Source organism: Equus quagga, unplaced genomic scaffold, assembly GCF_021613505.1.
Source record: "Equus quagga isolate Etosha38 unplaced genomic scaffold, UCLA_HA_Equagga_1.0 220_RagTag, whole genome shotgun sequence".
NCBI classification, from domain to species: domain Eukaryota; kingdom Metazoa; phylum Chordata; class Mammalia; order Perissodactyla; family Equidae; genus Equus; species Equus quagga.
The window spans coordinates 4,349,636-4,372,971 of NW_025799647.1; the positions used below are offsets into that span (position 1 = coordinate 4,349,636).

The following is a 23,336-nucleotide window of genomic DNA, read 5'->3' on the forward strand; positions in this document are numbered from 1 at the left end:
TACTCTCAAATTTATTGACTTTTTAAAAAGGGAGATATTAATATAACGTACTCATTTTTAAGCTTAAAACATTTTACTCATTAAACAAATCCCATTGTGAACCAAAGCTTGGTTTAAATTTTTTAATTACTAATCAACATATATGTATATTTTCCTACAAATATACGAAAAGAGAAAATGATCACTATTCTAAGGTGCAGTACTATAAACTACAATTAAACTGACATCTCTATTTCAACAATCCTGATCTACTCTTAACTCCACAACCATATGCCAAGGAAGGGAATCAATTCCAAAAATTATAAATGAATTAGTTACCTGTCCATGTTTTGTCTCTGTAAAAAGCATCTTGCCACTTATCCTGGACATCATCTAAATAACTACTAAGTAGAAAGTAACTACTAAGAATCTATAAAATACCTTTCTTTCTGTATAACTTGCTTACATTTATTCTTTTCTTTTTCCTCTTTTATTTAAGTGGCAGATGTGGTGTGATTGAATTATGAAACATAGTTCTAGTTCTGTTCCCTTGGGTCTAAGATAATTACTACAAGATTCCGCTGTTACAAACTGTTGCACAGGTAAAGGAGGATTAAGGGTAGTGCTCATCTACAATATATGAGATAACTGGACTACGATATAGTTCTCCCCTAATTCTCACTATGGCACCTCACTTCATGCCTTTTTTGATTCTTCATGGGCCCTAATAAACTTTAATGCTTGTGACTTACATACCAGTCACAGATGTCATAAAACATAGACATTAAAAAATGAAACAAACCTTAAATCACCAGAGAAGTTAAGTTTTTCCCAGCAAAAGCAACTCTGGATGGATGCATCTCAAGATGGGTGTTTGGACAATTCACTTAGGATGTGGAAGTCACTTCCTGCAGCTCATTGACAAGCTTGAAAAAGTAGGTTATCACGGGGAAATAATACAAATCAAATGTGTTGCAGCAAGTGCTAATTATCCCAAATCTAACTTAATTCTATCAGAACAAAACCACTAAAATACAACTTTATTTCTTCAACAAGTCAACAGCAAGGAGGAAAAAAGAGGGGAGGGGACTATTCTAGATCAAAAGAAACTTAAAACAGACATTACACAACCAACTACAGTGAGGAGACATTTTGGAATCCTGATTCAAACAAACCAAACGCAAAATGACTTTTTGCACATAATTGGGGAGTTTAATATGGACTGAATATTAGTTAATTTTAAGGAATTATGGTTAATTTTTTTAGGTATGATAACAGCATTGCGGTTATGCTACAAAAAGTGCTGAGAAAGGGCAGAGGTTAAAGTCAAGTGATGGTACATGGGAATTCGATACACTATTTTTGTGTTTGAAGTTTAAAATTATAATTAGAATGAATAAACAAGTAAAACTTTAGTACTCAGTGATTTAAGCGTCTTCCCCTCAAGAAATTTAGTTACTGTTGGCCACATGACCAGGACCTAATACAGTGCCTGTCATATAGTAGTTGCTCAATAAACAAACCTTTGCTGAACACATTACTGGACTGCCTAATCAAAGAAAAGAATAATCAGACCTCTAAGATAGTAAAAGTGCCCCATTCAGAGTAGGTGACTAATTGTCTAAGAAAATGTGACTCCGTGTCAAGTCTGGGCAGCAGTACTCATAACAAGTTTAGGAAATTGCCCAATACAGGAGCAGGAATGTCAAAGACAAAAGAAAAGCTATCTAAAAATACTCTCACTAAAAAAGTAGGCAAAGTTGAGAAATGCAGGGAAAGGTTGCCCAGGAGCAAGCAGAAAGGAAATTTGCTGTCATGAGGAGGGGGAAACTGGAATATCGCAGAAGCTAGTTCATTCTTAGGAGTAACATTCCTTTAGGGTGATACTCAGCAAGGTAACTTCTGACTTCATTGCCTTCTCCTTTCTCTGTACTGCAATCTAGATGTTTATCTATTTACATTTAAACCAGTGAGGCATTACTAAAAGTATTCTGATCACTCTTTACAAATTTTCTTTCATTTGCCTACTGTTCTATCAAGAACAAACACTAGGAAAAATCTCTAGCTCTAATTTAGAAAAGTACGTGATGCTGCTTAAGAAGCCATAAATGATTCTGTCACAAAATAAATACTTTTTGCATTAGGAAAGAGATACAAATATTAATTGAGTTATAAAAGAGAATATTATTACCAATGGCAGGGACAGAAAAGTAAGTTTTGTAAGTCCTAATCAGATTCTATTATTTACCATCCCACACTTCAAAGGACCAGTATAGCCACTGGTTCATAACTCTTCTGTACAGTATTCCTAAAATAAAAGTAAGATCATTTTCTATTTGTAAAGAGGTCAAAGAGCAGAATTAGAATGCTCAGCATGTATGTAATGGTTTCTTAGCACTAGGAGGTTTTCGTGCATATTTTAATTGTTGTTTAAGGGGGCATGGGTTTTTTCCTTTAAAAATACTCTGCATCCATAAAGAAAAACGTGTAGTTTCTTTTCCTCTCCAAGAAACACTCTAGTTTATCAAATGAGTAATTTGCTTGAATAAGTGAGACCGTACAAACTTCATACCAGGCAAGAACTTTCTTCAAAGTGACAATGAACATAGTTTTTATCATCCTTTAAATTTTCTCAAATATATTTATTTATATTTAGGAATGTGTCTTTAAAGAAACTTCTGTCCCTTCATTTGACCCTCCAGTTGACCCTCCAGTTCAAGTGCCCATCACAGTCTGACTTAAAATTATGTCCCAACCATAAATTATCAGAAGTTACTACAAAAGTGATTCTAATTAGCCCAGATTTCTGAGGAAAAGGTTGGACTGTTTCCCTCCATCTCTATTCCTGCTTCTCTCTGAGTATTAGCATGACTCTCCTAAACCAGCTTTTCCACATCCTTACCATCTCAAGACTTGAGAGGACCTCTCTCCCTGCAAGGTGCAGTTCCAAAAACCCAGAACAGAGCTAGAATTTGCTCATCTCACATAATCATCCTTGAAACAATAATTGTGATGGTAACCAGCTTCGATTTGGACCATGTAACTAGAGTATGAGCAGTTCTCCAAAAGAGGCAGAGAAGAAGGGGCTATCAGTGACCTACATATAATCACTGGAGGAGTAGCTGGTGGCTAATTAACCAAATCAATCTATGTCTACCGCCACTGGAGGGCGGGGGATGCAGGGGACATAACGGCTATACATTATTTTTTAGAAATTCTATTTTTTTATTAGCAAATAAAATATCTATAAGTGCACTTACATGTTCTTTTATATTCCTGTCTAAAAAGTTTCTTTAATTAAAACTTTAGCAACTACAGAACTAACATCTACAGCAGCTTCTAACTGCAATGCTCTGCCTGTGAACAAATATCATGGAAAATGTTGGGAGCAGAGACTTCAGGGCTTTAGAAGCGGAAGAGTGAAATGGCACCAAGAGTTCAATCACAGACCAGGAAGCAGAAGGGGAGTTCCCTTGGGGGGGGGGGGGACACGGGGGAGGGCGGCTAACTAGGTTCAGCTATACAAAACAGAAAAACCCAAATTACCTGTGGCTTACATAAAACAGAAGTTTATTTCTCTCTGATGTAAAATAATCTGAAAAATAGGGAATCCAGGGCTGTTCTACCATGTCACCAAAGTAGTGTTCAGGTCTCCATTCCACCATCCCTAGAGTATAGCCCCTGTCCTCATGGGCTAAAGCTGGCAGCTGAAGAGAAAGATAAGAAGGGTACATCTCTTCCTTTGAATAGAATTTCGGGAAGTATCGCATACTTCCACCTACATATCACTGATCAGAACCTTTTCATAAGGTTATACCTAGCTGCAAGAGAACCTCAGAAACTTAGTCTTTCAGCAAGTAGAGCTAGTGCCCACTAAATATCTAGGTTTTGTTAACTTGAGAAAAACAGAGACTCTGTCATAACAGGTCAAAGGCAAGAAAGGTAGACGAAGATAGGAGATGTGAACGCAAACTTTCCTTCTCTAATCTCAAGGTACAAAATGGCTAGAATGAAATATTTTTGATGTGTTACTTACCTGAGAGAGAAGAAATGGAGAAAGAGGAGAAGGACCTTTAAATCTACTTCTTAGAGTATTTCCTACTCTTCCTATTATTACCCAAAAAAAGTCCATTTGAGAAATAACAAAAGTGTGCACCAAAATAATTTGGCTCGAGTTGTGAAACTTCCTTACTATACAGACGTATGAAACCAACATGTTTAACAAACAGAAAACACTAAGGTAGAGAAAGAGTTTAAAAACAAGCAAAGAACAAAATCACACCATCACTCTTCTACAGTTAAGACTTTTCAGTTACTTCTCAGGTCCAGAAAACAAGCCTAAACTCCTCTTTTCCATTACCACTCCACTGTTTGGTAAACCTCTCTCCTCATATCCACAAAGCAGAACTAATCTCCCTGGTTCTCCTTCCTTGCTGTTTTAAGGATTTTACTGTAATCCCTATGGAATCACAAGAATAATCATGAAGAAATTATAAGGTTTAACAAAATCATTAAATGTCCTGGGACTTCAAATATTCTCACTTTACTGGACAGAACTAATGATGTCAACTAGTATCCACTCACATATTTTCCTGTCTCAAACATATAAATTGCATTTCTAAGACCCTAAACATTAGGTGATATATTTCACAAAGTCTTTCTTTAACACAGGCATGATACAGTGGTGGCAGGAGTGGTGATGGTAGGACCAAATTAAGACCTTTAGAGGCCCCAGGTACAGAAAATATAGAGTGAAGTCCGGAAATGAAGAGTAACCTTCACTTATACAGCATACTTATACAGTATAACTCTATTAAATACTATACTAAGATTAAGTTAGTCCAATAAAATTCTTATTTCCTGATTAATACTTCAAACTTTTTTTTAAATATTAAGTGCTTTTAATTTTTTTTTTCAAATTCTTTTTCCTCTCCTTTGCTGGTACCCTAAGCCTTTGTTGGATATGCCTTTTAGGTAATCAGTATTAAGCAGTGCTAAGAAATAGATGCAAAAGCAGTTGCAAATTGAGGTCATCTACTCTGTGTCAGGTGTTTCACATGCATTATTAATAACTCTTACCACATTCACAAAAGGGAGATATTATCAACCTTGTTTTGCTGATAAAGAAATGGTTCAAAGAAGCTAGATAAGATACCCAAGGTCACTCACGCAGTAAATAGTGGAGTTGAGTATCTGAAATAGGTCTGTCTGTCTCCCAAGTCTGATCCATAAGACATATTGCCCATAGGCATCTCTTCAGAACCTGCTCCTGGACAAAATTTCATTTCAGAGAAATACTGAAAAATGATTTTTAAATGCATCATTTGATAGTACTCAAGTTTTCGAAGGAAGCTAAACACTGATAAATCTTCTAGATAATGGCTGTAAATATGTAGTCAGGACTGCTGGACTGTGCAACTCCAGAGAGCATTTTTTTTTTAATGTGAATGGTGTCCTCTCAATTGTGTGATGTACCAGCTATAATTCAAATACTTGTCAAAGGCCCTGTCAAGGCCATTTACGACTCTGTATTCAAAACAAAACTGCACTCACTTTTTAAAAAGCAGATTAAGTATTATCAAAATGTTAAAGAAAAAGGTAATATTTTAAAGCACATGAAAATATACTTAGCATTACTAGTCATCAGGAAAATGCAAATTAAAACCACAATGATAGATACCTACTTCTTTTAGTAAAAGTTTTTAAAAACTGACAACGTCAAGTGCTAGCAAGGATGTAGAGCAACTGGAACTCTTATACATTGCCAGTGGGAATGCAAAATAGTATAGCCACTTTGGAAAAAATTTTGGCAGTTTCTTATAAAATTAAACATACACTTACCATATGATTCTGCAATCCTACTCCTAGGTATTTACCCAAGTGAAATGAAAACACACGTTCATATAAAAAGCTATTCTCAAATGTTTACAGCAGCTTTATTCATAACTGCCAAAAACTAGAAACAACCCAAACATCTCTCAACAGATGAATGGATAAACAAACCATGGTGCATCCCTCTTACGGACTACTACTTAGCAATGTAAAGGAACAAGCTACTGATACATGCACCAACACGAATGACTCTCAAATGCATTTTCTAAGTGAAAGAGCCTGACCCAAAAGTCTACATAACCATGATTCTATTTATATAACATTCTGGAAAAAGTAAAACGATAACCATGGAGAATAGACCAGTGTTAACGAGGGCACTAGAGATAGCAGGGAGAGGGGAATCACAAAGGGGCACAGGCAGCTCTGTGTCTTGATAATGTGGTGGATACATATTCTATCCATTTGTCAAAATCGATAGAATTATACATGACAAACTATGAATTTTACTGCATGTAAATTTAAAAATTTTTTTTAAAATTTAATGTATGGAAAAATAAAGGAAGTATGCCAAAATGAAAAAAGAATGAGAGAAAAAGAAAAGGGTTTTAAAAACTACTAGTTGTAGAAATAGTTATCCTCTGGAGTTAATACAGGTGCCTCCACTGAGCTGTGGAGATAAAATATAAAATGCTTAACACAAGGCTTACCACACAGTAAATCCTCAACTAAAACTAGTTCCCTTCCCTTCACCTGCTTCTCTTTCCTATTTATGCATTTCTCTTTCCCTGTCTGCCACTCCTTTCTTTTCTTTCCTCCTCTTCTATGACTATACGTTGTTTTTACCTACTTCACATTCCTTCTCCCATTTCTCTGGTTAATAGTATTTTCATCCCTTGGGGAACTGACTGTCCCTCATTTTATGTGGTCCTGATAACCATGCCAATGAGAATTCCCTGCAGTGATTAGACCAAGGATGGGCACCACTGAAGGCCTTCCTTCAGAAACTGTAAGTTCTTAGCGGTCTGAGGCCATGCATCTCTGCCATGAAAGAAGCTGTCTAACATAAGCAGAAAATAAGACCAAAGCACAGAAAGAAGTGAAGTCAGGAAACGGAGAGCAACCTGAAGACATCACTTAAATTCCTGGATGTGGTTTGTTCCTGGACTGTTCCACCTGTGTTCTTCCTACTTACAGAGTCAGTAAGTCACCTTTCTGTTTAAGCCTTTTTAGAACTGTTGCTGCTGTTTTTAATGCTTCCCATTTTAAAAGCACAAAACATTTTGTTTCTCAAAGGGAGCAAAAAATAATAAGTTATCTCTTTACTTGCTGTGGCCTTCAGTTAATTTATTCTCCATATTAGTGGCTATTAATACAAAGACATTACCCAGCCCTACTGTAGGGCAATCACACATGGGTGAAAAGAGGTAGAAACAAAAGATGAAGCTATATCTAAGTAGACTGAAAAAACAGCTGCCCATTGAAGATTTACATTCCTAGTGTCAGGAACCTTAAACACAGCTTTTAATGTAAATTTTAGTCAGATTTCAAGTCTTCAATGCAGGTAGTGCTCACTTTTCACTGCTTTACATTTTACCACTCTACTAATTTAATGCTAGGTAATAAAGATAGATGTTACTTTGTGTCACTCTGGCTTCACATTGTTCACTCACTGATCTGCATCAACATCTGAAGAAAGGCAAGAGGCTAGGCCAATAGGAAAAACACGAAGGATTAAAGCAAGAGTCTTAAGAGTTGACAACGTATAATAAACTTCTAAGAAGTCTTTCTTCAGTGTGTTTGCCTGGAATGCCCCTACTTAATTCTTTGATGCTAAGCTTAAATGTCACTTCCTTTCAATACAGCCATCTCCACCCATCACACCCTAGTGGAACCGCCCCTGCATCTTCTCCCTCTATCATAGCAATTACCAAATTATGATTATTTATATGTTAGTGGTAACGAGAACCTAAATTTCTGCAGTAAAAAAATGAAACTAAAAGGAGCAGCTGAAGTAGAGAAACACTGTAGTAACAGAATTCATGCTGACAACTGAATGGATCTGATGGGGCATTCAAAGATGACTCTGAATTCAAGTTTGGGCAATGGGAGGGATAAAGCAAATTAGACAGAAAGGAAAGTTAGAAAGAATACATTTTTGGAGAAAGAAAACTCAGATTTGGGCATGCTGAGTTGAAGGCATGACACACAGGAGGGGCTCTCCAGCTAGAAACTGAAGTTCAGGCACTTACAGAATGGGAGTCACCTGAAGGAAGCACTAGTTGAAGCCTAAGGACCAGGTAACATTACAAGGAACAGAATCTAGATTAAGAGAAATGTGTAAGCAAAAACCTAAGAAACAAGTTCTGTAAGAGAAAAGAAGAGCAGCTAGAACAGGAGGAAAACCAGGAGGACTACAAAGTTATAAAGAGAAAGGAGGAAGAGGGGTTCACAGTGTCAAATCTGAAGAAGTAAAAAGCAAGAATTAAGACTGAAAAAAGTTCCCTGTTGGCAATTCAGAAGGTCACTGGTAACAACAGAGAACAGTTTTGGTGAAAAAGAAGGTAGCCAAATGGAAACAATACCGATATTGCTTTTTCCTTTGGGCTGCTGGGTAACAAAAAAAAAAAAAAATGGAAAGAGAGAAGAAAGAATAGGGAAAGGTGTTCTTTGGGTTTCAGGATTTTTTTTCTTTTTTTGTTTAAGCCATGAAAGATGTTGTAAGGAAAGATTGAAATAAAAATGATAAAGGAGGGCCAGCCCAGTGGCGCAGCAGTTAAATTCACACGTTCTGCTTTGCGGCGGCGCGGGGTTCACCGGTTCCAATCCCGGGTGCAGACATGGCACCGCCTGGCAAGCCATGCTGTGGTAGGCGTCCCACATATAAAGTAGAGGAAGATGTACACAGATGTGAGCTCAGGGCCAGGCTTCCTCAGCAAAAAGAGGAGGACTGGCAGCAGATGTTAGCTCAGGACTAATCTTCCTAAAAAAAAAAAAAAGAAAATGACAAAGGAGTTAACTAACGAACCTATATCTTCTAACAGGTAGAAGAGATAAAAAAGTAGCCATGAAGTAGTCAGGAAAGCCTAAAGGACACATCCCTGACACCACACGGTAGAGAGGAGGGAAAATTACATGATTTAGAGATAAAGAAAAGCAAAAAGGAAGAAGCTTCTGTCTGATGGTCTTAATCTTCTTACTCTTTTCCAAAAAAAAAGAAAAAGGAACTGAAATGACCTACAAAGTCTGAGAGCAGTATACTGGAATTGGGGGGCTAGGAAGGGGATAGAAAAGGTCTGAAATAGCCCCTGTAGGAAGAAAGTAGAAAAGAATTGTCAACAATATAAGCCAGCATTTTGGAGCATACTTTCTAATTAATTGTTCATTTCATTTTCACTTAGCCAGCAGGACACAATTCTCTCGTTGATTTGATTTGATTTGATTGTCTTTCTTCTGTAGAGACAGTCTTCTATATCTGATCTGAGGTAATGATGTTCTGTAGGTCTTCTTTTCCATTGTGTATTACTCCACTTTTTCTCTGTATGTTATAAAACTTTTAAATTAATCATTTTTACTGCTTTAATATGGTTCTCGTCTGGCTCTGATGCTTTGCTTAAATATCAAAGAAGTATCTGATTACTCAAGAAATCCTTAATATTTATTTTCTTAAAGTATTTGAGAGAACTACAAAAAGAATAGGAGTTCTAAACTTAGAAACGGCTATATCTTCTGACAGCTGCTCATTTATTATTAGATTAAAAATAAAAATTCCCTGGGAAAATATGAATAATGATCATCTTTAATATTTTGAAGCTTCAGCAGTTATAGAAAGAAGTGTCTCTTTTCCTTTACACTGAAATTTTTCCAATTATATAATTCATAGTTAGGTACTTTATATGTATTACCAATTCAGTGGGACATTTAAAATATGGCATAGCACACATTCAAAAGAATATTGTTGCCATAAAAATAGTCACCTTAAAAAGCTCTATACTTAACCCTAGAACACTGCCATTGCACACAAAGCTTTGGGATCCAACTTTTGGAACACCTTTAAAGTCTTAACACAATTTTTACATCATTGTCAAAAGTGACAAATGTTCAATCATTAAATATGTTTGATTTGGGGATAGCTCTGGTTATCACGAAGTTGTTTACCTAAATTAGAAATACCACTTTTGAACAAAAAGTGTTACTATACAGCATAAAACAAATATTCTTATGCTGCTGTACTGACACCATCATTAAAATGTATTTATAGGGGTTGGCCCAGTGGCGCAGCAGTTAAGTGCACACATTCCACTTCTCGGCGGCCTGGGTTCGCCGGTTCGGATCCTGGGTGCAGACATGGCACCGCTTGGCACACCATGCTGTGGCAGGCGTCCCACATATAAAGTGGAGGAAGATGGGCACGGATGTTAGCTCAGGGCCAGGCTTCCTCAGCAAAAAGAGGAGGACTGGCAGTGGTCAGCTCAGGGCTAATCTTCCTCAAAAAAAAAAAAATGTATTTATAGCTACATTCTCCTCCTCCATAGTGTCTGCTCTAGGGGTTACCTCTCACACAATTTTTTTTTTTTTTTGATGAAGATTAGTCCTGAGCTAAGTACTGCTAGTCCTCCTCTTTTTGCTAAGGAAGCCTGGCCCTGAGCTAACATCCGTGCCCATCTTCCTCCACTTTATATGTGGGACGCCTGCCACAGCATGGTTGCCAAGCAGTGCCATGTCCGCACCCAGGATCCGAACTGGCGAACCCCGGGCCACTGAAGCAGAACGTGCACACTTAACCACTGCGCCACCAGGCCGGCACTCTCACACAATTCTTATATGTTGGGTAAAAATAAAAGTTCAATCACTTTATAGTCATACTTCCTACTATTACAGGTAACGTAAGAAGCACTGATGGTTTCTAAGAGTCAAATTATTGAATATTTGAAAGTAATTACAGCACTCTCATTTTTAAATTCAGCTAGTTGTCATTCAATGCCCTTCTTTTATACTATACTGAAAATGAACACTACCCCACTGGCATATACCTGACACCAGCCTACTCAGTCACTTATCTACTCCTGTTACAAGCACATCCATATACACACGAACACTCCTATTTTTTAATTCCCTGTATATGTATTTTTTTCCTAATTTGTTACCTGAATGTTACCTGTCAGCTTTGTCTCCTGATGAGCCCTAGGACAGTCTTCCCAATGGCAGCCATACATTTCTGTTGGTTCTTCTTTGAAAAACAGTCTAATTCCATTTGCCTGCCTTGAGCCTAACTTGGCTCAAACTTAACTAAAACTGCTTCACCCCAACTTCTACTCCCACAACAAAAAAAACAACTAAAAAGCATACTCTTTTCATATGTTCATAAGAAGCTTCAATCATTTTTGAAGCTCTAACTCTGAGAATTATTCAACTTTGCCTTTATTCTCTTCAAAAATCTTTATTATTAACTCAGCATTTAAGATTATTCCTATTCTCAAAGCTATACACATGAACTAAGAAATGCCCAAGAAAAGTTTAATCAGCCATCTTGATTCTTCAAGACAGTTCCAAATTTGTCCATTGCTAAGTGATCTGTTAGACCATAAGCCGCATTTTGACTCAGAAGAAAAAAAACACAGTGACTATACTTAAGGGGAAAAGTTGAGATACATTCTAGGAAAAGGTCAGTGAACATCTACCCAGCTACGACAATCAGAATAGAAAAAAATCAAAACAATTCATTTTCTAGAGAAGGAAACAGAGACCCAGAAGGGACAAGCGGTGTACCCAAGTTCACACGTTTGGAGGCAGAGCCAACACTGGTATCCAAGTCTCCTGACTCCAAGTTGAAAGCTGTTCTACTTTATCCGTTCATTCAAATTAATGAACGCAATTATACTGAATGAAAGGAGCCAGACACAAAAGACTAGATACTGTATGATTCCATTACGGTCCAATTTCTAGAAATGGCAAAACCACAGCGACAAAAAGCACATCAGTGGTTGCCTGGGGCTGGGGCAGGGACTGGGCAAACAGGCAAACGGGAGGCTTTCGGAGGATGAAAGTGTTCTAAAATGGATAACTGTTGTACAACTGTATCTATGTACTAAAACTTGACCTGCGAATTTAACGGCATATAACTTATACTTTAACAAAACTATTCAAGAAATTACTAAATAGGAACTCAGATTTTAGCTTTAAGTCCATAGACTCTAAGGAAATTAAGTGCAAAAGTTATCATTAAAACATAAAAAAAACAGCTTTTTTCCAAACTTCAGATCCTTTTCCCTTCAGATTTCCCTGAAGTTAGGTACCTTACTTTCCAACCTTACATTTGCCACAGAAACAGAAAGGAGCAGGTACTGCACAAACATACACACAGGAACGGCGCACAATTCCTGTGCAAACACTTTAGTTATTGATCATGACTTCCTTCAGGGAGGATCTTCACTGCTCTAAGCCTCTGCAGACAGTTACAGAACAGAGGACGTGCTCATTTATCTGTCACCTGGCCTGACAAATTGCTCCAAAACAGAATTCTTCGGCCATTTCATTTTCATGATATCTCTGTCCATTATAATTTAAACACTAAGAGTCTTTTTATTAAAAGGTACCATTCTTCATTGCATATTTTCTTTAGTTTATTATTTGTGCATCCTTACTATGTATACATCTCTTCAGCTTACTCAGCATTGAGCATATTGTTTGTTTACTTACAAATTAAAAATAACATTGTGCCTCTCATCCTATGAATGCATTACACCTATGAGCAGTATGAAACTGATACTTCTACAGTTTGAACCTTAAAAACATGGGCCTTAAAAATAAACAGTTTTAATTCATGGAGGCCCAGATGTCTGTAATTATGTCACAGGAAGCAGTCAGGATTACTTAGTAAACCTACATTTCTCATGCTGCTGAGGCTCAGTTTACCAGGCTAAGAAGGAAAGACCTTTTGGCCTCAAGAATTTCAATTACCACCTTCCTAAGCCCTAGGGTTTCACTAAACTTTCTAAAAGAGAAAGAAAAATCTTAAACTTATAAAAACAAAGCAAAATGTTTACCCTGGCTTAAGTGGTAATTTTAAAGAATAGGTTTTCCCAAAATTACAATCTTTTGACATTTAGTAACTTAATGATTTAAGCAGTTATTCAAAGAACTCAAGACATGAAAAACATAACAGTCTCTACTGAATATCTCTCTCTTTCAGGTACAAGTACAATTCCATGTATTAAAGAAATTGAATCAGTCAGATCCCAAACAATTAGGGTCTTAATTATCAAACACGCAATTCGTCCTTGTGAACTTTTCACAATAATTGGCTTAAATCTACCAACAATAAATACTCCCATGAATGGAGAACACTGCTGTTCATTTTACCTTAAGAGTTAGCTCTCTGGGCAGGTCAGTGGCATAGTGGTTACATTCGTGTGCTCTGCTTCAGCAGGCCAGAGTTTGCAGGTTCAGATCCTGGGCACGGACCTATATCACTCATCAGCTCTGCTGTGGCAGCGACCCACAAACAAAACAGAGGAAGACCGGCACAGATGTTAGCACAGGGCTAATCTTCCGCAGCAAGAAAAAAAGTTCTCTTTAATGGACACAACATTTTTTTTTTACATTATGTTACTACAATGAGGCACACAAAGAAGGTGAAAAGATGTTCTAAAAACCAATTCCTGGGGACTGGCCCACTGGTGTAGTGGTTAAGTTCACGCACTCCACTTCAGCAGCCTGGGGTTCACAAGTTTGGATCCTGGGCACACGGACCTAAACAACACTCATCAAACCATGCTGAGGTGGCGTCCCACTTACAAAGTAGAGGAAGACTGGCACACATGTTAGCTCAGGGACAGCCTTCCTCAAGCAAAAAGAGGAGGACTGGCAAAAGATGTTAGCTCAGGACCAATCTTCTTCACCAAAAAAAATAATAAAATAAAATAAAAACCAATTCCTTGTAGTTAGAAACTCCATAAATGAAGACAGAAATAACAGAGGAGGCATGAGAACGCATTCCAGGAAACTGGAAGAGGGGATTATGATACATTAAATATTAGGTAGAACAATAATGTGACTGATAGAGGACCCTTAACAATGAACCAACATCTCCCTTACCACTTTTTTTTAAAGATTTTATTTTTCCTTTTTCTCCCAAAGTCCCTCAGTACATAAGTTGAATATTTTCAGGTGTGGGTCCTTCTAGTTGTGGCATGTGGGAGGCTGCCTCAGCATGGCTTGATGAGCGGTGCCATGTCCATACCCAGGATTCCAACCGGCAAAACCCCAGGCCGCCAAAGCAGAGAGCGTGAACTTAACCACTCGGCCACTGGGCCAGCCTCTCCCCATCACTTTTTACATGGAGTTACAAAATCATTTTTTAATAAATAATATTAAACCCTACACCAACTGAAATTCTTCTAGTCTCTTGCCTACTGCATCAAAAGGAAATGAAATTATTATAATAAACCTATTGTTACATAAAAGCTAATGTTTAACCTAGAAATGATCTAAGAACTCTAAGAAAAAAAAAATCCTGTAAAGATGGTCAAATCCCACATTTCCTACCACTGTTGGGAGAGGGAGGATGACAAACAGGGAGAAGGAGTGGGGGGAGAGAGAAAAACTTAAGAAGAAACCTCCCTCACCTCCAAACAAAGCAGGCTCATCCACCACTGCTATGATCCTCCGCCTCTCTCCATCTCCCTCCCGTCACTGTCCCAACACAGCTAAGGTCTGAGACAAAAGATATAATACAGAAGCTACAAACTGTATTTTTCTACCTTCACCACTAATCAAGATATTACAATCAATTATATTTGAAAATTATAAAAACAATGTTAAAAACTACCTTATGGAATGTTGACTTAAGTCATTTAATAACATTGGTATGTTTTTACAGTTTGATGGTCTGCGTATATTTTTTTTTCTACAGGCAAATTTAGTCTGGCTCTAGGTATTAATGGGGTTGGATCTCTCTTTCAAGGGATATAATATAAATAACCAGCCATAAAAATAATAAAAATTTAAAACTCATTCATGGTTCATTAACAATCTTAACTGAACACGTTCATTTTAGTTTAGCTGTATGCTTGAGGTAAGACAAAGACTCTCCCACTGTCATTCTTCTCCCACTTTTGGTCTTCTATAATGAGAAAGTCATAGCATTTAAAGTTCATATCATGTAGCGGCCTGCCCTGTAGCGCCGCAGTTAGCCTGGCGTGGTCCGCTTCAGTAGCCCAGGATTTGCCAGTTCCGATCCCAGGTGCAGACCCACACACCGCTTGTCAAGCCATGCTGTGGCAGGTGTCCAACATATAAAGTAGAGAAAGATGGGCATGGATGTTAGCTCAGGGCCAGTCTTCCTCAGCAAAAGAGGAGGACTGCTGGCAGATGTTAGCTCAGGGCTAATCTTCCTCAAAAAAAGATGTTTATATCATGTAATGTTTCTCATAACTCAGATTCTAAAATAAACATTAGCTTAATTTTTCATTTACATCTAAGATTACTATCAATATTTTATTATTTATTTTATAATGTGAACTTTATTTACAGTAACCAGTCATCAAGACTGTGGTAAGTCTGTTAAGTCTGATCTTCTTAACATAAATTTGTTGTCATGTTTATTCAGTTTATCCCATCAGAAAATAAATCTGAAAAACCCAAGCTCTAAGATACGACAATATATGGGGCATTTCAGTAGTGATCTTTAAAGTTTTATTCGTGCTTCAGTGAAGAGATATTACTGTAGAACCAAAACAAAAGAGAACAGCAAAGACAAATTTGAACTACAGCAGTACTAGCCTCATATTGGTATAATTTGTCAATTTTTTAAAAAACTTAAAATTCAAAACATATTTCTCCTTCACACGTCATTTTCTGACCAAAAGAACTATCACAAAAACATATTTTTAAAAAGTAGTAGATGAGTGAGGTATTAGGTTTTGGCAAATAGTTTTCTGCAAAGAAAACTTTTGAAATTAACCCTATAGCTCTGCTTTCTGTAACGAGTATGAGCAACTCTTATATTGAAATATATGACATAATCCCATGGGCCCCATTTGCTCTTCTTCCATTGAAAGGAAAATGTACAGTACCGTATAAAGTTTATACGGGTTATATGCTTAGAATATTGTAGCGATTGATATAAAGGCATTTAATCAAGTAAGAAAAACCTTGACTAAACAGGTGAGTGATATAGTTTGCTCTATTGGTTTGATTCCTAATTATTCCAAAGAGAGAACTGTGGGATGATGGGGAGTGGTTGAAGAAGGGGAGATGTACGCAGGAGATAAAATGTACAGAGAAAGGAAGGTTGAGACTAATCTGTTAAAAAATACATCTTAAACACATACACATCCCAATGTAATATTCTTCTGTTGGTAATTTTTAAAAGGTTTTTTAAAAATCTGTTGTAAATATCTTTTACTTTTAAACAGGTTTAATTATCTCATTACAGCAAACTATAATTTAATAACAGTTCAAACAACAAAGAAACCATATACTATACGGTACAGAAATATAAGCCAGAGAATCACTAACTCGAGAACCAAAGGAAATCTTGTGTTTGTCCTCTAAATGCTGTACCTACTAGAATACTGTTGACTATAGAAAACTAGAAGTTGGGATCTCATCTGAAAAGCACCAATAGGACCAGTATTGATGCAGGGTATAAAGGTATTATAACAGTAATATCTTAAGTTTCAGAGTTGTTTAGAATCTTAGTTTTCTTTTATTTATAAGCAAAGAAACTTATTTACATGCCTATTTTTATATTTACTCTTATGATTATAAAATGGAAACACTTTCTTTTACTTTTATAAATGTGCTATAATATGAAATGGGAGTATTTCCCATTTAATTAAACCAAGAGATTTACTGAATTCAGTTTATAATAAATCAAAAATAACTATTAAAGAAATGGGAAAAGCTACATGAAAATATTCTGGCATGCCTTATAAAACTTTAATTTATAGCATTAACTCCTTAAATATGGTAAACACCTCACTATTCTGTATCTCAGAGATTGTCATTCCTTCTAAAGAATCTTATTTTTTATTTTATCAGCATTGAAATTCTATTTACATTATGGAGAACAAACAGCCCTACCACTAGCCTCAGAAAACTAAATATTCTAATGATTTCAATATATACATTATCAATTTCTAGCTTTGAATTTAAAAAAATATGTGAACCGTAAGAAGTAAATTCACATACCTAACTGATTATGGTTTAGAAATCTAAATAAAGTGCCATAGACCAAAGAATAACTGCTGCCTATTCAAAGTCACAAGTTCAATTTGGTAGATTGGCTGGACTTACTACATTACAGTGCAGGGGACACTTCTTAAAGTGACCTTGAGATCCTGCTCTCCAGATGTTTGAAGGGTCCCTTTCTTTATTGAAAGTATCTCTACTTTTGATAAATGCCTATCTTACTACACAATTGACATCCTTGCCCATATAAGTCTCTACTTGAAGCTTTTTTTGAAATTTTAGGACTGTAAATATCATAAAGAAAAAATTTAAGAACATGCAACATGCACAAACAGTCAAGATATACTCCTTCCCTTTTGATGCAACGCACAAGAAGGTTAGGAAACTACTATCACACACTCTAAGTTTGGGGACATATTTTCAGAGATTTTAAATGAGAAATTCAGTAACTCCTAAGCATTTACTGTCCATTATTTCAGATCACGAAAAGATTTCTGAACTAATTTGTAACACACAATACATATAATCCACAAATAACTATATGCAGATATATGCCCGTGTCAATTCCCTTACTCTTTTATTTAAAAATTGTTTCTTCTGGCCATAAAAATCTGGTCTGGGGTGTTTTTAAAAGTTCAAACATATATTAAGCTATGCTTTGCTTTGACACTAGCTCCCCCTCCAGACCAAACTACTAATATAACTGCACCTAAAAAAATAAACAAGGAACACAAGTTTTCCCAAGCCACTAGCAAATTTCAAAATTCACCATTTCGAAAGACATTCCAATTCCTTAAAATAACTAGTTAAAATCTGCAACCACACAATACAGAATGTAATCAGAATTATTGTTTTTCCAATTCCATACATCTCAAATAGAACTGACTTGTAGGAAAAACACCTGCAAGGGACTCTTTACATTTAAGAACATCCTAAAATACAATCTATACAGGGCTATATTTTATGGAAATTGTTTTGAATCACTCTCCTAATAAACAACAATATACTCTTCATGTTAACTCACTACTTGTCAAAGACACCATTTTGCATCTGTTTCTGCAATCTATGCAAGTTTCATTCCAGCTGTTCAGCTCTTCAATTCAAATAGAATTCTCAATTTATAAAGCAGCACAAGGGAAATCCACACCTCCAAGCCACCTTCTATGTTCCTTACTGCCTATTCATTTCTAACTCGCTACGTTTTTACATACGAAGCTATAAAATCAAATCTTCAAATGTTTGAACTCCCACCTTATCCTTACTATTGTAGTATTTATAAACCAAGTAATTAAGACTTTCTATACACATTTTGTGGTATATTTCACGATGCTAACAAAGTACAGGGCCTTATTATTTGGCATAGGATCTCACATTACTTTCAAATTATTTTAAAGAAGGGAGAACACAACTTACTCCATTATTTCAGTATAGCTTTGTAGTGCATAAATAATTTCTCTCCTAAAATGTTTTCTACCTGATGCACCCTTTAAAAGAATTATGCATAAAAACATAAAAATTTAAATTTAATCGAGAAAAAATGCACTTAACCCCAGGAAATAACAACGGGGAAAAAACGATAATGAAGCCTTGCCTACAGTTTCTAAAGAGAGCCAAGCCAAAGTTCAGTCAGTTACATGTGATGAGTTTAATTCTAAAGTGATGGAAAACTTTTGTAGAAATTGGTTTTGCGTTACCTTGAGGTTTGCCTACTGGGGATTCTGGCTCTCCTAGGTCCACCTTTTTGAATTGGCGTAAGTCAACTTGTAAGTTAATTCAAATACGGGAAGAAAAAAACACCTTTCCATTCCTTTATCCAAGGCCTCAGTCAAAAGACTAATATACGGCAAAACGCAAAATGCTCACCAGGGATAAACCCTAACCATGACACTGCCATTTAACTTAAGAAATACACTGCGTCTCTGACGTTCTGTGGCTGAAGATTGCAATCCCCACAGTGGCAGAAGAGGTGCTGCACCCGATAACCCACTCTTGCAGGACAAAGCTCTTTTAACTAAGAAATATAGACTCATCTAATCTTCCCAAATAAGTTTAGATACTCCAAAGCCGCCAGCTCATCATTTCCACACCAAATGGGGGCTGCAGCGGCTCTCGCGCCTTTCACCGCCCTAGGATCGGCCCCTCGCTGGGAGCGCATCTTCGTCCAGGTCCACTCCCTGATCCGAGCCGAGATCCCCTCCCGAAAGCCCAAAACGCACAGGCATCCTCCCCACAGCCTGTGACCACAAGGACCGAGTTGCTGGCGAGAGAGCAGGTAGGTGCAGAGGAGGAAAGAGGGGCACCTCCCACCCCGCCCCCATTCCTTCTCTCCTCAGCTCCGGCCCCTGCCCTAAGCGAGGATGCGCGACGCCCAGGGCAGCGGCGGCGCCCCTCACCCCCGACCCGCGCCCAGGCACCGCCGGAGCGTCCCGGGGGCTCCCTCCCCACTTTTCCCGGAGCCGCTGGATAAGCAGCAGCAGTTGCAGCTAGAGGCCCGGGGGTCGCCTGGGGAAAAAGAGCAACGACAGCCCCCCACCACATCGCCAGAGCCTCCGCAGATCCCGCGTCTAACCAGCCCCAGACCCCGAGGCGCGCGGGGCCCGGCTCCGAAACGGCCCCTTACCCGAGGCGGCTGCAGAGGCGGTCTCCGCCGGTCCCCAGTCGCCGCCGCTGCGGCCGCCCCAGCCCTCAGCCGCAGCTGCCCGGCGCCGGGGGAGCGGGAGGGGTGGCTGGGTGGAGGATGCTACTCCCGACTGAAGGGAGAGGAAGAAACGGAAACAGGAACCACCGCCACCGCCGCTTAACGGAGCCTTCGGCGCCACTGACTGAGCGAGAGCGGGAGGCGGCGCGAGCCGGGCATTCGCTGACAGCGCGACACCGAGCGCGAGCCGGGTCCCGGGCGCGCGACCCCGAGCGGCGCCGGCCCCATTCCGCGAAAGGAAGGGGACGGGGCGGCTGGGGGCTGGGAGGGGGCGGGGGCCTGGAGCTGAGGGAACCTGACTCCTCGGGTCGGCCCGAGATAACGCGCGCACGCGCCGGAGCGGCTCTGACAACGAGCGCAGGCGGGGAAGCCTCGGCCAGCGCAGGCGTGCGCGCGGATGGGGGCGCGCGCCCCTCAGCGTTCCAGGCTGCTGGGAGAGGGCGCGCATGCGCCGGCCGCTGCCCCCCTACGGCGACCCTGGCATGTGCCAGGGCTTCTCCCCGCCCCCTTCTCGCTGCGCCCGTGGACAGCGTAGCCGCAGCAACCAGCGCCAGGCAGAGCCGCGGGCCACAGCGGAACCGGGAGCTTCCAGCAGGCAGCAGCTCCGCGCGCCGCCGCCGGCTCCAACACGAGCGTAGGCCGCCCTCTACCGCCTGCAGGCCGGAGGCTGAGGGGGCGCGAGTCGAGCCGGGCTCCCCACTCCCGGGAGCGCCACCTCCAGGGAATGCCGTATTCTCGCCCGCGGAGAGTGCCCGTGCCGGTTCGGCCCGCGGCCCTAGGGAGCACTGGTGCTGGAGATCTGAAGCAGGCTCCTTGCTACTTTTAAGGAGTGATCACTGCTGCCCAACCCTGCAGCCCAGGTCCGGGTACCCGGCTGCAGCTTGCAGCGCGATCATAGAATGGCATCGCACCCACATGCGCCTAGCAAAGCCCTATCTTATTGTGAGAGCTGTGTTTCCGCCCTCGCCCCGGCAGAAAGACCCCCCACGAGGGCCTGAGTTAGATGCCTGGCCTCTCCCCCGACCCGCGGCTGCGACAGCGCCTCTGAGGCGGAAGTTTATTCAGTACGGGAAAGAGAACACGGGGGGGAGCTTCTCCCTAGGATGCTTCCTACCCGCTCGGACTCGGGAAATTCCTGGCGCCCGCGGTGCAGAGTAGTGGGCCGAAGAGCTAGCTCGGACCAGCCCGGACGGCGAGCTGAGCCGGAGGACCCAAGCGCGCCACCCGGGTACACAAAGTAGTCGCGGGCCGCGAGGGGGGGGTGGGGGGGGTGCTACGGGGGCCAATCAGAGGCCCGAGCCGCGTGAGTGGAGTGTGAGCCGACCAATCACACGCCGGAGGATGAGCTTCCCGTAGAGAACTCTTCCCTGTCGCCTCCAGACCCAGATCCCAAGCCCTGGGGCGCAGTGCCGCGGAAAGGCGAAATGGTGCCCTAAAGACAGGAGAATTATTTCTCTAGTCTTGGGTATTTTTAAGTAAATGCCTTGGGTACTTATCCCAGAGCAAACAGCGGCGGCCTTTTCCATGCCGAGTATGGAAAGGATCACAAAAGAGATTTAAGAGGCCTGCCAAGATTGCAATCTGCCTAATAACATTAATAAATGTACAGCATTTTTTGAGACCTTTTTCTAGGCCAGGAACTGTATTACAGAAATACAAATAAGATACTGCTGATTCAAAGAAGAAAAAAAGTTCCCTGTCCTCAAGAAGCTCAACTGCTTCTGAGGGAGGTTTGCTGGACCTTGTGACTCTGGTATTTGTCGTCAGCCTTTAAACAAAAAGCTCTCCATGAAGTAGTTTGCAGTCATTTTTATCCTTCTCTTCCTGTAATAAGAGAAAATTGAGAGAAATGTAGAGTGACTTATCTAAGGTCACACAAAAACATGCTAGCAGAGCCAGAATTATGTTCTAGCTCAGAGAGCTTAGATGTCATCATTCAGCAATCGTTTATTGACGGCATGGTTGCTGTCCTCTACTAAAGAGGTTTCTGCACTAAGCTTATAAACGGAACAAAATTCTGCTATAAGGGCCACACGCTTTGTTTGTTGGAAATGAACAGAAATTTTAGGCGTATGCTATGGTAAGATGGATTAGAAGCTGAAGCCTTACCAGTCATACTGTAGATAATTTTTAGAAGTCAGAGGTGAGGTGAATATTTACTTTTTAGTTTAAACAGAATTTTAAAAATATTTTAGCAAGCGTGTTTAACTCTAAAGCTTATCTTGTATAATACTTTAAAATCTCCAAGTTTAAAGCTTTACTTTACATTTGCCTCAAAACATCTGGTTTTTTATCTGGCCTTCATTTTTCCTTTCCAAAAACCTAGGAATTAAAACACTTATCTTCTCTACCTCCTTCTGATCAAAAAAAAAAATCTGTCCAAAGAATGTCCAAGATTTAGTGCATTTTTATAGGACAATACAATATATATTAAAATACCAAATAACTTTAGTGTCTCTAGAATACACTCGGAAACTAGTTCTTCAGTGATTCGGATTGTGGGGTTGAGTCACTGTGCTTCTCAGCCTGTGACAGAACACTGTTATCTAAGCCCTTTCCAGGATCTGGCTGCCACGTCAGAATTGGAAGTATCAGTTAAAACAACTGACTTTTGAGAGCAAATCTTTACATATTAAGTTCCAGACAAATAATGAATCTCCAGAAAATTCACAACAGTCCCAGCTTTTAAAAAACACATTTCTTTTCCTCTCTCCAGAGAGGAATATTACTGAAACTCTGCCTTTCTCTTGCCAGGTTAAATTTCTAAGAGAGAAAGTATCCCCAAAATGTTCTAAACAGCACTGGCCACCAGAAGACATCTCTGTCAACGGTGGTTTTCTCCACAAGCTCAGGCTCCCCCGCTGCTGCTGGGCCCTCTCACGCTCTCTGTTCTCCTCAGCTGCCTGCCCCTGCCTCTCGGCACTCCTAGTTTCTGATATTTGCTTAAGCAAGTAGAAGTGCCCCACCACCTCCTTCACCCCTCCCCTCACCAACTAGGCTTGAGAACTATCTTTGCTTATCTGAAAACCTACAAAGAAGTTCTGCTCAACAAAACATTGTACAGAACATTCTTCATGACATGTTATCCTGAGAACTAATAGAACCTTGTCAGTACATTTTCTTCTTTTACACAGCCTGGGTGAAATTCTTAGTCATCAGCCAGAGCTGTGGGGTCTTGGGGGTGGAGCAAGGAGGAGTCAACCATTAGACAATGGAAAAGACCAAATGAAAGTTAGAGTACACGAGTAGCCGTTTTATTGAGAGGTTAGCTAGATCAAAGTTAATGAACTCAAATACTATCACGTTTCCAAAGTAGTGAGCATTCCTATAGGAACTAGTTTGAAACTTACTACCATTTTATGAACGACTATGATAAAAAGAATACTCAAGGTTTAATATTGCTGAGTACCAGACCCCATGGTAAACTATTTACTTCCATCATTTAATTCTCAAATCAACCCTTTGAGGTGGATCTGTTATCACTGTGGGGGGACCTGCAGGGTCCCAGAGGAGGGTTGAGGAGGCTCTCAGGAGGGGCAGGAACAGCTGCTCACCAAATAGTTTAGAAATGTTTCCATCTCTGCCAATGTGGACCAACTGAATGTCAGCCCTGGAAACATTCCTAATAACTTTT

At 39.8% G+C, this 23,336-nt stretch overlaps 1 protein-coding gene across 5 annotated transcripts in view; it reads right to left on the reverse strand.

Moving 5' to 3' along the window:
- Window positions 1-20,930, reverse strand: part of LOC124233777 (alpha-(1,6)-fucosyltransferase) — a 272,983-nt gene extending 252,053 nt beyond the window's left edge. For 2 of the 5 annotated variants that reach the window (XM_046650976.1, XM_046650978.1), the window contains exon 1: window positions 19,625-19,945. The gene's annotated coding sequence lies outside the window, so the exon portion shown is untranslated. Of the gene's footprint in view, window positions 1-13,170; window positions 13,239-19,624; window positions 20,133-20,816 lie in introns of those variants that run through there. The other 3 variants (XM_046650977.1, XM_046650979.1, XM_046650981.1) reach the window with 3 other exon arrangements.
- Between the last annotated feature and the right edge of the window lie 2,406 nt (window positions 20,931-23,336).